The 14,582-nt window shown below is 41.9% G+C and overlaps 1 protein-coding gene across 11 annotated transcripts in view; it reads right to left on the bottom strand.

Annotated features, from left to right (window-relative positions):
* Positions 1-14,582, bottom strand: part of UBAP1 (ubiquitin associated protein 1) — a 111,610-nt gene that overhangs the window by 65,980 nt on the left and 31,048 nt on the right. For 2 of the 11 annotated variants that reach the window (XM_081519477.1, XM_081519577.1), the window contains exon 1: positions 2,961-3,169. The exons of 7 other annotated variants lie outside the window; for them this stretch is intronic. The gene's annotated coding sequence lies outside the window, so the exon portion shown is untranslated. Of the gene's footprint in view, positions 1-2,441; positions 2,874-2,960; positions 3,170-14,582 lie in introns of those variants that run through there. 2 more of the 11 variants (XM_081519561.1, XM_081519569.1) reach the window with 2 other exon arrangements.

Raw genomic sequence — 14,582 nt, 5'->3', positions numbered from 1 at the left:
TGACTCAGCAATTACAATTATAAAAACTTTTAGTCCTTTATCCAGTTTATCCAGTTCATTTTGTTAAGTACAAAATATTCAGGTATTTATTTCCTCCTAGAACTGATGACATCTTAAGTGACTAAAACTGTAATGAGCTATTTATCATTCCAGTTACACTATTTCAACGAGAACAAGTAGTTTCAAATGGCATTACTTTTAAAACTCACGCTTATAGTTTAAATTTACTTCATAGGAATTGGAGTGGCCCTGTGACCCTCTTATGAGGGGCAAAATGCTGTAATAGATAGAGTAAGGGTATTGAAACTGGAAGAATTTAGAGCAGTAACCTTGGTTTAAGTTACTCAACTTTTCTGATCCTTAGTTTCCTCAATACCTAAAAAGCAAGCCTATCTTTGCCTACCCAAACAAATCATATGAATAAAGTGAGATGATGTAAAGTGTTTAACAATGCCTAGCTCATTAATATAGACCCAGCGTTAGGACCTATCCCTTTGTAAATCTAGCTCTCATCTAAAATTTTTTAAATCTGAAATGTTAACTCTCAATTCATAGGAAAATAATATTCTTACATTCAAATTATTTTCAAATATTTCAAGACATTGTGTGCTATGAAAAGCAACACCCTGATTACATCTTTCTCTACCTGAAAGGCTCTTTTCCTATAAGAAATTAGATTCTGGAAAAGAGGACAGATTTTCAGTTATCTTCATGACACAGAAGTAAGGATTCTCATGCTATGTGGGAAACTAAATCCAATTGATTTCCAAGCTTCAATTCAAGGTTTTCTTGATTCTAAGAAGCTTATTTAATACTTAATGGTGGAGGTTGTTGTTTAGTCACTAAGCTGTGTCCAATCCTTTTGCAACCTCCTGGACTATAGCTCTTTACGCTCCTCTGTCCAAGGGATTTCCCAGGCAAGAATACTGGAGTAGGTTGCCATTTTCTTCTCCAGGGAATCTACCCCATCCAGGGATCAAACCCGAGCCTCTCGCACTGGCGGGCAGATTCTTGACCAATGGGCCACCGGGGAAGCCCTAATATTTACAGTACTGCATGCTAACTTTCTCATTTCTTGAGAAAGCCTAGCTGAAGAAAATTACCTGCAATGATGACCTGATAGTAGCTTGTTTTGGGTTTTGGTTAGTCTGTGGAAAAAATGGTTATGCTTAAAATAATCTACAAGTGAAAAAAACCTCAAAACATTCAACAATATAATTAAACAACAGGAAAAATGTATAATACTGACAACTACACTCTACAGTAATGAAGATACAATTTATAATGCTGAAAAAATTCAGAGAAATTTGAATTAAACCTCACTGAATTAAACTTCAGGAATCCTCATTTTAAATACCTTACCAAAAATAAATAAATAAATAAAAATAAATAAATAAATAAATACCTTACCATAGTTGAGATAGCAAAGAAAAGTCGCACAAGATAAAGCGATATTTGCCAACCTAAGAAATGGGAACTAACAACTACTGATGAGAATGCATCACAGACCTAATACTGTCTTCTTCAAAAGAAAAAGAAAAGCTTTCAGGTATACAAAAAGTATGTCATGATGAAATATTGAGTCAAACACTACACAAAGGAAAAATTCAGGAAGTTCTTAAATTTACATAATTTTCTTCCTTAGTCTTCATTTCCAAAAAAATTTTTTCTTCCAATGAAGCTGTACAGTAATATAGTCTCACTAGAGAAACATTAATTTTCCCATTTCCATAATTATAATGACTTATTAATGCAACACAAAGTAGGCAGTAATAAACACTGAATAAATAAGTCAAAATGAATAGGATGGATTAGAAACAAAAATTTAATTTATAAAAACCTACTATAAATACATACCAAAAAAATCCTACTTTATAAAGTAGGTTAATGTAGACAAAGGAATTCTTTTAGACCTCGGACATTTTACATTCTTTGCTACAAAATAATACAGAAACTTTCAGTTTAACTCTCAGTTTGGGACACTTACAAGAAAGAACTGGCTATCACTAAGACTAAGTGTCCTGTTTTTCTTATCATCAAATCTGGCAAAATTCTAAAGAGAAATATCCATCATATCTACCCAAATTCTAAAACACTAATAATTAGAACTGAGGAAAGAAGCCCTAATAAGTGGAGTTAGAACAAAAGCTACTTAACAGATAATGAAACTACCAAATCTGTTTTTGCAACACTCCATGGAGTCTAAAAACTCTCAAAATTTTCTCTCACTTTAATATAAAATGTATTTTTATGGCCAGCCACACTTTAAACAAGAACATGTAGAGACAACACAAAGGTCAGAGATCACTATGAGAGATCAAATAAATGAACTATAACTTCATGTTTCACAAGAAAAATTAGGAACTGTTTCTGACGCCCAGGTGGACTGGACAAATAAGTCTCTACCCAAGAAACAAACAAAAGCAGTAAGACTAACATACCTGGAGAAGACCAGGCAATGTCGAATATATACCCAAAGATCACTCGCCCCGAGTCTGGTCTCCTCCCTTTCCCCCTAATTTCATCGCCTCAGAGAAAACTAAATCTGTATCTCAGATCCGCAGCTCACCCTCAACTCCCCATCCCTCACCTTTACTAAAACCTAGGTCCCTCTCCCCGACATCCTCTATTTCCCACCGAGCTCTCGTTCCAGACAGCTACGTACTGCGCTTATTTTCCAGCAGAATATTAGTCCCCTTAATCCGAAATCACTTATTTTTCCGCATCCCATCCGCCCTCCGCCCCTTTAATGTTGGTCCCCTCACCCTGTCCCTTCTCCCAGAATCCTTCCCAAGTCACCCATCTCTGGCCCCTTGGCCCTCACACCCCCTGAGCTGCAGCTCCTTCATTTCACTCAGTCTCCAGCTTCCTCCCTGTCCCTCCCCCATCCGTCTCCCGGTACCGGCTCCCTCTCCCAACTCCGCCCCTCTCCTCCCTCCTCATGCGAGAGGCCCCCTCACCTGAACGCTGCAGCCGCTGTGCCAGAAGCCGAAAGGTGCTGCCGCCGACCGGCCTCCCCGGCTCGGTCCCTGCTGAGCTCCTGACGGCCCCTAGGGAGAGCGAACCCTACCGCCTCCAACTCTGCCCGCCCCGGGCCAGACTGTCACCGTAGTCACCGCCAGTACCACAGCCGCCATGTTGAAGTCCCACTTCCCTCCTCCTTCCCCTCACCGCCCCTCCCCTTTGGGCGTCTGACGTCGTGGCGCCGCGCCCCACCCCTCGAGCCAATGGGAGGAGTCGTGGTGACGTAGCTAATTTCCCCTAGGAGCCAACATCTGCGGGTATCTGGAGGGTTGCAATTGGAACAAGTGGACCCGGCTGACTGGAGGGATGGAGGAAAGCTGCGGGGGTCACCGAAAGGGTAATGCGTAGGGGTTGGAAGAGCCTCCCAGGAAGAAGCCCGCGATCCCTGAATCTCAAAGAGAAGCACAAAGGCTTTCCAAGGGGACCTACTTAGAAATCAGGATGTCTGGCTTCATTCAGGTCCTGAGTCATGGACTTGGTACAAAGTCCTACCCTTTCTGGGCCTCACTTTCCCAATTTATAAATTGTAAGGGATCAGGATCCTATAAGGCCTTTTCAGAACAGACCTCTACCCATGTCCTCCTCCTGCCTTTTGTCTGTAGAAAAACTTAGTCAAGGAATAAATTTAATCAGACAAGTGGAAAAAAATACAGAAAGAAAGGAAAACAGTTAAGCATGACAAAGTACTTTAGTCATTAAACGAAGTTAAGGACCTTTAGTTCTTCCTCAAGGACTACAGAAAATATTCTGAGCTATGTCATTTAAGCTGTCTTGCAGATACTGAAGCCCCTACCCCTTGCCCCCTCGCCCCACACCACCACCACCAAGTGGAAGAAGTTAATTATAGGCAAGCGAGAAGAAAATGGCAACCCACTCCAGTATTGTTGCCCGGAGAATCCCATGGACAAAGGAGCCTGGCAGGCCATGGTCCATGGGGTCGCAGAGAGTCAGACGCAACTGAAGCGTCTAAGCACACTCACAAGCATGTAGACCCCAAACAAGTTGGAACCAAAAGGTTTATGATTACCTCACCGCCATCCAATCATCAGAATGCCCACATGCCTGACCATGCCTTACTTCTTGAACACTATAAAACTCCTTACTACCCCCACCAGAGTGGGACACACAATCTTGAGGGCATGAGCCCACTGTGCCCCTTTTGCCTGGCAAAGCAATAAAGCTGTTATTTTCTACTTCACCCAGAACTCTGTCTCCGTGTTTCTGTTAGGCACTAGTGAACAGAGGCCAAGTTTCAGCAACAAAATGAATGGATTGAAAGGTGATCTCTAATAACTCTCCCTCCAATTCTGACATTAAATGGATTTAAACCAGGTAATCCAATCCCAAACCTTTACTTCCTTCTGTTTCCTAGAATCAGGTGCCTGGATGTTCACAACTGAATGAGATAAATCTATGTTCCAAAAAGTTCCTAGCTGGTGGGAGAAATAGAAGCATAAACAGTAACTCTAGAAAAAGAGTGATGGTGGCTTCAGTTGCTCTGGAAAAAATTGAGTTTTAGCTAAAGGGTTAGGAAAGATTTACATCTCTACACTTTCTTGATTCTACACATAAAGAATGTATACATTCTGGTATCTAATTCTCTAGCCCTATTTTCTCTCTAGAACTCCAGAGCAGGTAATTGTATTTTGAAGAGTGCAGCAGTTTTAATGAGAGAAGGTGGGTATTCCAGAAGTGGAGCAGTCAAAATGAACAGAGAATAGGAAATCATCAATTCTGGACAACTTACCTACTTAATTCAAACACAGCCACAGAAGGTTTGTGGAGAGAGCAGTGATCTGAGCAAATCTTCTCAACAGGAGAATTAAAATGGTAGCAGTGAGTAAAATGGATTGGAGACTACCAGGCAGACTTTTTTGTGTGCCTGCATGCTCAGTCGTGTCCAACTCTTTTGCAATCCCATGGACTATAGCCTCCAGGCTCCTCTGTCCATAGCATTTTCCAGGCAAGAATATTGGAGTGGGTTGCCATTTCCTCCTCTAGGGGATCTCCTCAATCCACAGATCAAACCCAAGTCTCCTGTGTCTCCTGCATTAGCAGATGGATTCTTTACCTCTGAGCCACCTAAGAAGCCCAAATATTTATTCATTTTGGTTGCTTCAGGTCTTAGTTACAGAATACAGGATCTTTCTGTGTGGCATGCGGACTTAGCAGTTGCCCCATCTTAGTTGCCATTTGCCATGGGGGATCTTAGTTCCCTGACCAGGGATTGAACCCTTGTCCCCTGTGTTGGAAGGTAGATTCTTAAACACTAGACCACCAAGGAAGTCTGGTAGACTTCTACATTGAGTGAAATACTTACACCTGGACTAAACCAGAGACAGTGGGAATGAAGACTAGATCAACTGGAACAAGACTTAGGAAATGGACTCACAAGATTTAGAGATCTTCTAAATGGGAGGAGCAATCATGAAGAGGAAAGAGCCAAGTTTTGGGGGTGTCTTATTAACAGAAGTAAGACCTAAGTTTTACTGAAGTACCAAAGGAAATAACAATGAGTGTAGCTGGCCAAACTGAGATTAAGATGATGGCAGATTTTCTGGAGAGATGCTCAGAAGGAAATGTGAGCTTGGAAATCAGGAAGGAGGTAAGGAGTACATAGATATAGAATAGTGGTACTCCTTAAACAAATGAATTTTTCATTCATTTATCCAGCCAGTATTTATTGAATGCCTGCAGTATACCAGGCATTGTTCTATGCACTGGTGATACAGCAGTATATAAAAAGACCTCCTGCTGCCACCACCACCCCCCCACTAAAACCCTGCTCTCACAAATCTTACGTTTTAGAGGAAAATAATAATAGTGGTTACAGGGTTACAAAGAATAAAGCAGGGAAAGGGGATAGAAAATATCCAGGGTTGAAATGTATAAAGGATGGCTACGGAAAGATGGCATCTGAGAAAAGACCTGAAGGAAGTCAGGCAATGAGTTAGGCAGATACCTTGGAGAACAAAATGCCAGGCCAAGGGAACAACAAGTACAAAGGCCCTGAGATGAAAGCTCTCTATGTTCTAGGAACGATAAGCAACCCAATGTGGCTGGCATGGAGTGAGCAATGAAGAGAATAATGGGAGCTGAAAGCAGAGAGGTAACAGGGGGTTAAATCACATAGGGATTTGTAGATCATTTTATGGACTTTGGCTTTTTAAGTAAGCTGAAAGCCATTGGAGAGTTTTGAGCAGAGAAGGAAAATGATCAAAATTTTTTATCAGGATACTCTAGTGACAACACTGAGCATAAACCAAAGAAGGGCAAGCACAGAAGAAAGACCACTTAGAGGTTATTGCAGTAGCCCCGGCAGGAAATGACAGTGCTGTAGACTGAGAGGCAATAGCAGTGAAAGTGATAAAAAATGGTCAGGTTATGGGTACATTTTGAAAGTAAAGTTGTAAGAATTTGCTCACAGATTAGATGCACAGTGTGAAAAATCAGAAGACTCAAGGATGACTTTAAAGCTTTTGACCTGAGTCAAATTTTTGCACGTATGGCTAGAAGAATGGAAAATGAGATTAATTAAAATTTCTGGGACTGGGACCCTTTGGAACACTGACAAATAGGGCACGGGAGATAAAGTAGAGAGATGCAAAGGTAGTAGCAAGAAGTAGAAAAGGAATGAGAAGACCATGGTGCCATGGAGGATTAGGAAGGAAAACCCTCTGGAGGCCTGGGTGTGTGCCTGTTCTCTCAGAGTAGGATTCTCTGAGACCAGAGACAAACCTCCTCCATCAGACAGGGGCTTTCTGAGATTCCTCATCAGCCTTGGTCTCCTGATCTAGTAATTTTTCTTCTCTGTCTTCTTGCTTTAAGTGGGGACCAAGTAGCTAACCAGGGCTTCCCAGGTGGTGCTAGTGGTAAAGAACCTGCCTGTCGATGCAGGAGACATAAGAACTGTGGGTTTGATCCCTGGGTTGAGAAGATCTCCTGAAGGAGGGCATAACAACCTATTCCAATATTCTTGCCTGGAGAATCCCATGGAGAGAGGAGCCTGGAGGGTTATACTCCATAGGGTCGCAAGGAGTAGGACATGACTGAAGCAACTTAGCACACACACAATTTGGTGACCATCTACTCCTGAGCCAGCCTGCCATGTCCCCCAGACTCCATGGAGGCAACTCGTCCTTAAGAAATGGAAAGATAGGATTTCTGTGGTGGTGCAATGGTAAAGAATCCGCCTGACGATGCAGGAAACACGGTTTGATTCCTGGTCCAGGAAGATCCCACATGCCTTGGAGCAACTAAGTTCGTGTGCTACAACTATTGAGTCTGTGCTCTAGAGCCCTGCAAGCTGCAACTACTGAGCCCACGTGTGGCAGCTACTGAAGCCTGCTCACCCTACAGCCTGTGCTCCACAACCAGAGAAGTCACCGCAATGAAAAGCCCTCCCACTGCAATGAAGAGTAGCCCCCACTTGCCTCAACTAGAGAAAAGACTGACAGCAACAAAGATCCAGCACAGTCAAAAATAAACAAATAAATAAAAATATTTACAAGAAAAAAAGAATCCACCTGCCAATGCAGGGGCACAGGTTTGATCCCTAGTCTAGGAAGACCCCACATGCTATGGGGCAGCTTAAGCCCTTGCACCACAACTACTGAAGCCCACACACCTAGAGCCTATGCTCTGCAGAGAGAAGCCACTGCGATGAGAGGCCTGCACATCACAACTGGAGAGTAGCCCCCACTCGCCCAAACTAGAGAAAACCTTCACACACCAAAGAAGACCCAGCACAGCCAAAATCAACAAATAATAAATCTTTTCTAAAAAAGAAATGGAAAGGCACAGAGAACTGAATTCAGTTTACCATGATAAACCATAGTGAAAGAGGAGATTACCAAAAAAAAAAAAGAATGTATATATATATATATGTATATATGGGAGAAGGCAATGGCACCCCACTCCAGTACTCTTTTGCCTGGAAAATCCCATGGATGGAGGAGCCTGGCAGGCTTCAGTCCATGGGGTTGCTAAGAGTCGGACACGACTGAACGACTTCACTTTCACTTTCGTGCATTGGAGAAGGAAATGGCAACCCACTCCACTGTTCTTGCCTGGAGAATCCCAGGGACAGGGGAGCCTGGTGGGCTGCCGTCTATGGAGCCACACAGAGTCAGACATGACTGAAGTAACTTAGCAGCAGCAGCAGCAGCATACGTGTATATATATATATCACTTTCCCATACAGAAGAAATTAACAGAACATCGTAAATCAACTAAACTTTAATTTTTTAATTTAAAAGAATATTTTTAAAAAAGAAATGGAAAAAAAGTGGGGAAGTTTTCTAGAAAAACAAATAGTTCTTAGTCTTCCTAGAAGTGACTCATACTTGTCAGTTTCTGGGTGTGGATTCCAGTGGTAACTCACCTGGGGTCAGAAGATGGTGAACAGGGTGCCAGACCTCTACTTTTCCTATCCTGTGTCTTTCCCTCCCAGTGCCAGCATACCTGTTGGCTTAGAAGGAGCACTCCAGGCAAGCAGCACCAAGTTTGCACTCCTCCTGCTTTTCCTCTTCTTTCTCTCTCCCTTCATACACTAGGATTTGGGGTATTTAAGAGAAGAGACAGGAAAGACATACAAGCAGCTCTACACTCTTTCATTCATTTAGCCATCCAACATTGACAAAGTCCTACTATGTGCCAGGAGCCATGAGTCTATAAAGATGCTCTAAAGACAGTTAAGTAAGGAAATTAGACAGGTGTACAGATAATGATGTACACTGAGCACCGAAGAATTGATGCTTTTGAACTGTGGAGTTGGAGAAGACTCTTGAGAGTCTCTTGGACTGCATGGAGATCAAACCAGTCAATCCTAAAGAAAATCAGTCCTGAATATTCATTGGAAGGACTGATGCTGAAGCTGAAGCTCCAATACTTTGGCCACCTGATGTGAAGAGCTGACTCATTAGAAAAGACCCTCATGATGGGAAAGATTGAAGGCAGGAGAAGTATACGCAATTTATATAATGACAATACAAATTGGTGAAAATTTTTTGTAGAGCAATTTGGCAGTGACTATCACAATACATTGTGGAATTAAAAATGCAAATTGAAGAATAATGCATATTGTATTTATTTTTGTAAAATAAAACTACATATAAATAGGTATTAAATGCCTAGATTAAAAACTGAAAGGAGGGAATTCCCTGGTTAAGGGTCCTTCTTCCAATGCAAGGGACGTAAGTTTGATTCCTGGTCAAGGAACTACAATCTCACATGCTTCAGGGCAAGTAAGACCACGCACCACAGCAAAAAACATGCCACAATGAAGATCCCATATGCCACAACTAACACATGACTCAACACAGCCAAAAACAAGTCAGTAAATATAAAAACTGAAAGTATACACACGGAGCTATCAACAGTGGCTCTGGAGGGGGCAGGACTTAGCTGAAGGAAGATGGGCAGCAGAACATGGAACCAAGCAAGGAAGGGAAGTAGAAATCATGTATTATAGAGGATGGCAGGCCCTGCTGGGAAATACTCCCATAGTTATAAGAGAGGAAGAATCACCGGGACTTCTCCCTTCCCCCTTTTCTGCCAGTGCCTCACTGGCAGTGAATGAATCTAGCTGTATCCAGTCAGCAAAGGAGCTTGGAAATGCAGTTTTCAGGAGAAAACAGAGAATTGGCTTGAGAATGACAATGTCATGACCAACTTCAAAAGTTATTGTGTAGTTCACAAAATCAGTGAGAGAGATGGATATGAAAAACAGGAGAAAACAGAAGGCAAGGCAAGAGTCTTTCTGCAAAAGAATAAAAGTAAATAGTAGGGCTTTTCTGGGGCTTCCGAGGTGTCTCAGTGGTAAAGAACCTTCCTGCCAGTGCAAGAGGTATAGGTTCGATCCCTGGGTGGGGAGAACCTGGAAAAGGAAATGGCAACCCACTCCAATATTTTTGCCTGGGAAATTCCAGGGACAGAGGAGCCTGGCAGACTACAGTCCATGGGGTCGCAAAGAGTTGGACATGACTGAGCAACTAAACAGCAACAACAAGGGCTTTCCTGGTGGTCCAGTGGTTAAGACTCTACCTGCCAATGCATGAGATGTGGCTTCGATTCTGGTCCAGTAAGATTCCACATGCCGTGGGGCAACTAAACCTGTGTGCCACAACTGAGTCCAACCTCTAGAGCCTGTGCTCTGCGACAAGAGAAGCCACCTCAATGAGAAGCTCGCACACCAACTAGAGAGTAGCTCCCGCTCATTTCAACTAGAAAAAATCCAAGCGCAGCAACGAAGACCCAGCATAGCCAAAGAAAAAAAAAGACCAGGTTGGTGGCCCAGTGGTGGGGACTTGGTGCTTATATTGCCAGGGCTCACATTCAATCCCTGGTTGGGGAACTAAACCATGTGGCCAAAAAAAAAAAAAAAAAAAAAGAATTTTTGGAGGAAGACAAACATGTAAACAGACAACTACAGTAGAGTTAATTGCAGCAAGCTCAAGGGCAAGGCCAGCCACTAAACTAAACTGTGCCTTGTGTAAGATAGAAAAAGGCACCCTCTCTGAGTGGATGCAGTGCCAGGGTTTGCAATTTGGCAGGCTGAATGCAGCTGGATTTTAGCTCTCTGGACCCTCAGCCAGGCACTTTCATACAGAGAACAAAGTGAACATCCATGCACAGCTGCCTAGCTTAAGGAGACACCTATGAAGGAGAGTGGGGCTTTGTAAGTGGCTCAGTGGTAAAGAATCCACCTGCAATGCAGGAGCCACGGGAGATGCGGGTTCGATTCTTGTATTGAGAAGATCCCCTGGAGGCAGGCATGGCAACCCACTACAGTATTCTTGCCTGGGGAATCCCATGAACAGAGGAGCCTAGCGAGCTACAGTCCATAGGGTCACAAAGAGTCTGACAATACCAAAACGACTTAGCACACATGCACAGAGGTAGCCTATAAGGATGTACACCTGTGGAGCAGGAAGCTCTGGGAGCCCGGCCTTCTGGCCCAGAACATCATTAGAAACCTCAATGATTTCATTTGTTTCTGGTGCTGCTAACTGTGACGAGGAGTTGGCAAAGAGAACCCCTGGAAATTTGGAAAGGCTCTTTGGAAGGCAAAATTGACAGATGGTGTTTACAGCTTTGCTTTGGTTCTCCCATCAGAGTGAATGCCAGATGTTTTCCTTGGTTTCCAAGACTGTGTGAGATGTAAAAGGCTCCTTTGCCCAAAGATAATGAAACATCAGTAAGAGTTAAGTATGAGTATGTCAGCAAGCGAATTAATTGTGTGCCCAAGGTCAGCAAAATTTGATTTGCTGCTGTGTGAATCCAAGTTTTAGTGTCAGCATTCTAGTCATTAAGAAATGTAAGAGAATCAGTGTCCCAGAGTAAAGGGGTGGTTGGATAAATCCATATGAGACAATGTTATGCAGCCATCAAATAGGATGTTATAAGAGACAAAATTATTGACACAGTAAGATCAGTGGTTGCCAAGGTTTGAAGAAGGGGAATGAGTAGGTGAAATACATAGCATTTTTAGGGCTGTATCTATAGGATACTATAATGGTGAACACATAACATGCATTTGTCAAAATCTGCAGAACTGTACAGAGTGAACCTTAATATAAACAACGGACTTTAGCCAATTATAGTGCTTCAATGCTGGTTCACTAACTGTAACAGATGTACCGCACTAACGCAGTATGTTAATAGTAGGGGAAACTGCAGTCGGGCTGGGGGAATATGGGAACTCTGCACTATCTACTCAATTTGTTTCTGTAAACCTAAAACTGTTCTAAAAAAAGGATGTTCCAGAGTATGTAAATATGAGAAGATTATTCTAAAACATTACTAAGTTAAAAAAGAACTACTAACAATGTCTACAATATGGTCTCATTTTTATAACATGATATACACATGCACAATATAATTTTGAATCTGAAATTCTGAAAGCACATATGCCAAAATATTTACAGTGGTTAAGTCAGTGGAAAGATTATGGGTAATTTCTAATTTCTTTTTGTTTGCTTATTTGAAAATACTTCTGAACATTTTTATTACACAAAACACATGAATACTTTCCTGTTGTAAATGGTTCAAACAATAGGAAGCATATTTTAGGACTGTTGGGGTGTGCTCCCCCAGATCTCCATCCTTCAAAACTGAAGTAAGTGTTCATTCCCCCAGCTGCTAGGAGTGCTAATGACCGATCCTTTGCAGTTAAGCTCCCCAGGTAACCTTACCTGAGGTTCATTTCAAATCATGCCTTTTTCCCCAGGGCAGCCCACACTCAAAGACTGATTGACACAAGGGCATAATGGCCCAGTTACCTTGGCTCCAAACAATTCTGTAGGTCCATCCTAACTCCAATGCTCTGCCTGGAATAGCCCGAAGCTCTTTTGTGAATGCCTTGCAGTCTATAACTTCTGCCCAACCTTGCTTCCTTCATTCTCCCACAATGAACCTGAAAGCTCTCTACAATAAACTTCCAGGATTCAAATCTCTGCTTCTTGGAGAACATGACTGACAGGGATCAGAGCCAGGAGTGAGCCAAGAAAGCAAACTCTAAAATGGGATTTCATGCATGTGAATAGCCTAGTGAGCTACAGTCCATGGGGTTGCAAAGAGTCGGACACAACTGAGCATGCAGAGGCATGCTCACACACCATAAGTCTAGTTAAATATATTGTCAAAGATAAACAAAGCCAGACACTAGTTAAGGTGAAAAGGACAAATTTTGATCTGTAACATACTAATGCAACAGGGAAGAGAGTTCAGCATGAACCAAGCTCAGCTTTGACTGGCCGAGAAGTGACAGGAGAGAATGAGGGAGAAGACAGAGGGAAAGGTAGAGACTTGAGTAAAACTCAGGGAATTGAAAAATTACAAAGGGCTGGTCAGTGTAAATGCCAATTAAAGCAACTATGTCTGTTACTGGCCATTATCTAAGCCAGGATTATATCCTTCCACAGAGCATGGGAGAGCCTTATCTACTCTGATGATTACATTTCAAAGGAATGGCTTTCAGTCCTTGGAAAGACACTATGGAGTAATAAAAGATAAAGATACGTCTCAAAGGGACAGGAGAAAGACTCATAATTGTAAACCCTTTTTAGTAAATGCTCTAAGAAAGAGTGATCAGGGGCCTATTGTCAGGTGTGGGATAAAACAAAACAAATTTTTTTTGGTAACTGACTTTTCTCGGGCACTTTAAGGAGGATTATTCTAGGGCTGCTCCCTTGAGCTGTTAGAAACAATGTTAGTGTTTTGTAAGACTTTCAATGTGAGGGAAGGGGACTGAAAAAATAATTTGTGCTAAGAGTCTATAATTTTTATAGGCTCAAATTGAGTCCTAAATAAGAAGAGGGCTCAGAGGAGCCTGGCTAGAATTTAATCAAAGAGAGCCTTTGTCATACTGTAAGAGAACTGTCAGCTGAACAAGTCCCAGAGCTCACACGGGACTGGAGGAGTTCAGTTTTCAACCAGAAAGGAGAACCCATTGAAAATGTGGGGAATTTAGTAGAGACCCCCAGAGAATCTCACACTTAAAGTTATACTGAACCAGCCCTAGAGAAAAAGCTGCTCTAGACCTTCCATAATAAAGGTTAAAAATAAGCCTTGAAAGGATCAAGCTTATCTGAAAATAATTTAACAGCAAGCCAAAACAAAAGTCAACGCTACAAAAAGAGGGGAAACCCAGACTCTCAACAATGTTACATTCACAATCTCTGGCATGAAAGTGTTTTAAACGCAAGACATGCAAAGAAGCCAAAAAAAATGTGACCCAGAACCAGGAGAAAAAAAAAATCATTATCCAATCAAAAAATGGGCAGAAGACCTAAACAGACATTTCCCCAAAGAAGATATATAGATGGCCAACAGAAATATGAAAAAATGCTCAACATGGCTAACTGTAAGAGAAATGCTAATCAAAACTACAATCAGATACAACCTCACTCCAGTCAGAATGGCCACCATACTAAAATATCTACAAATAACAAATGCTAGAGAGTGTGTGGAGAAAAGAGAACACTCCTACCCAGTTGGTGGGAATGTAAGTTGGTGCAGCCACTATGGAAAATAGTATGGCGGTTCCTCAAAAAACTAAAATAGAGTTGTCATATGATCCAGTAATCCCACTCCAGGAATCCCACTCCAGGACATATATCTGGACAAAACTATAATTCAAAAAGATAAATGCACCCCTATGTTTACAGCAGCCCTATTCACAATAGCCAAGACATAGAAACAACCTAAATGTCCATCAAGAGATGAATGGAGAAAGAAGACGTGGTACCATATATACAGTGGAACACTACTCAGACATAAAAAAGAATGAAATAATGCCATTTGTAGCAACATGGATGAACCTAGAGATTGTTGTTAAATGAAATACATCAGAAAGAGAAAGACAAATACCACATGATATCACTTGTATGTGGAATTTAAAATTTAACACAAATGAATTTATCTAAGAAACAGAAGCAGACTCACAGACATAGAGAACAGACTTGTAGGTGCCAAGGGGAGGGGAAGGAAGGGAAGGATGGAATGGAAATTTGGATGCAAATTAATATGCATAGAATGGATGAACCACAAAATCCGAC

Source organism: Giraffa tippelskirchi, chromosome 1 (genome assembly GCF_054371585.1).
Source record: "Giraffa tippelskirchi isolate mGirTip1 chromosome 1, T2T-mGirTip1v1.2.pri, whole genome shotgun sequence".
In the NCBI taxonomy this organism is placed as follows: Eukaryota; Metazoa; Chordata; class Mammalia; order Artiodactyla; family Giraffidae; genus Giraffa; species Giraffa tippelskirchi.
The sequence above is the reverse complement of the archived record's forward strand: the minus strand, read 5'-3'. Positions and strand labels throughout refer to the sequence as shown.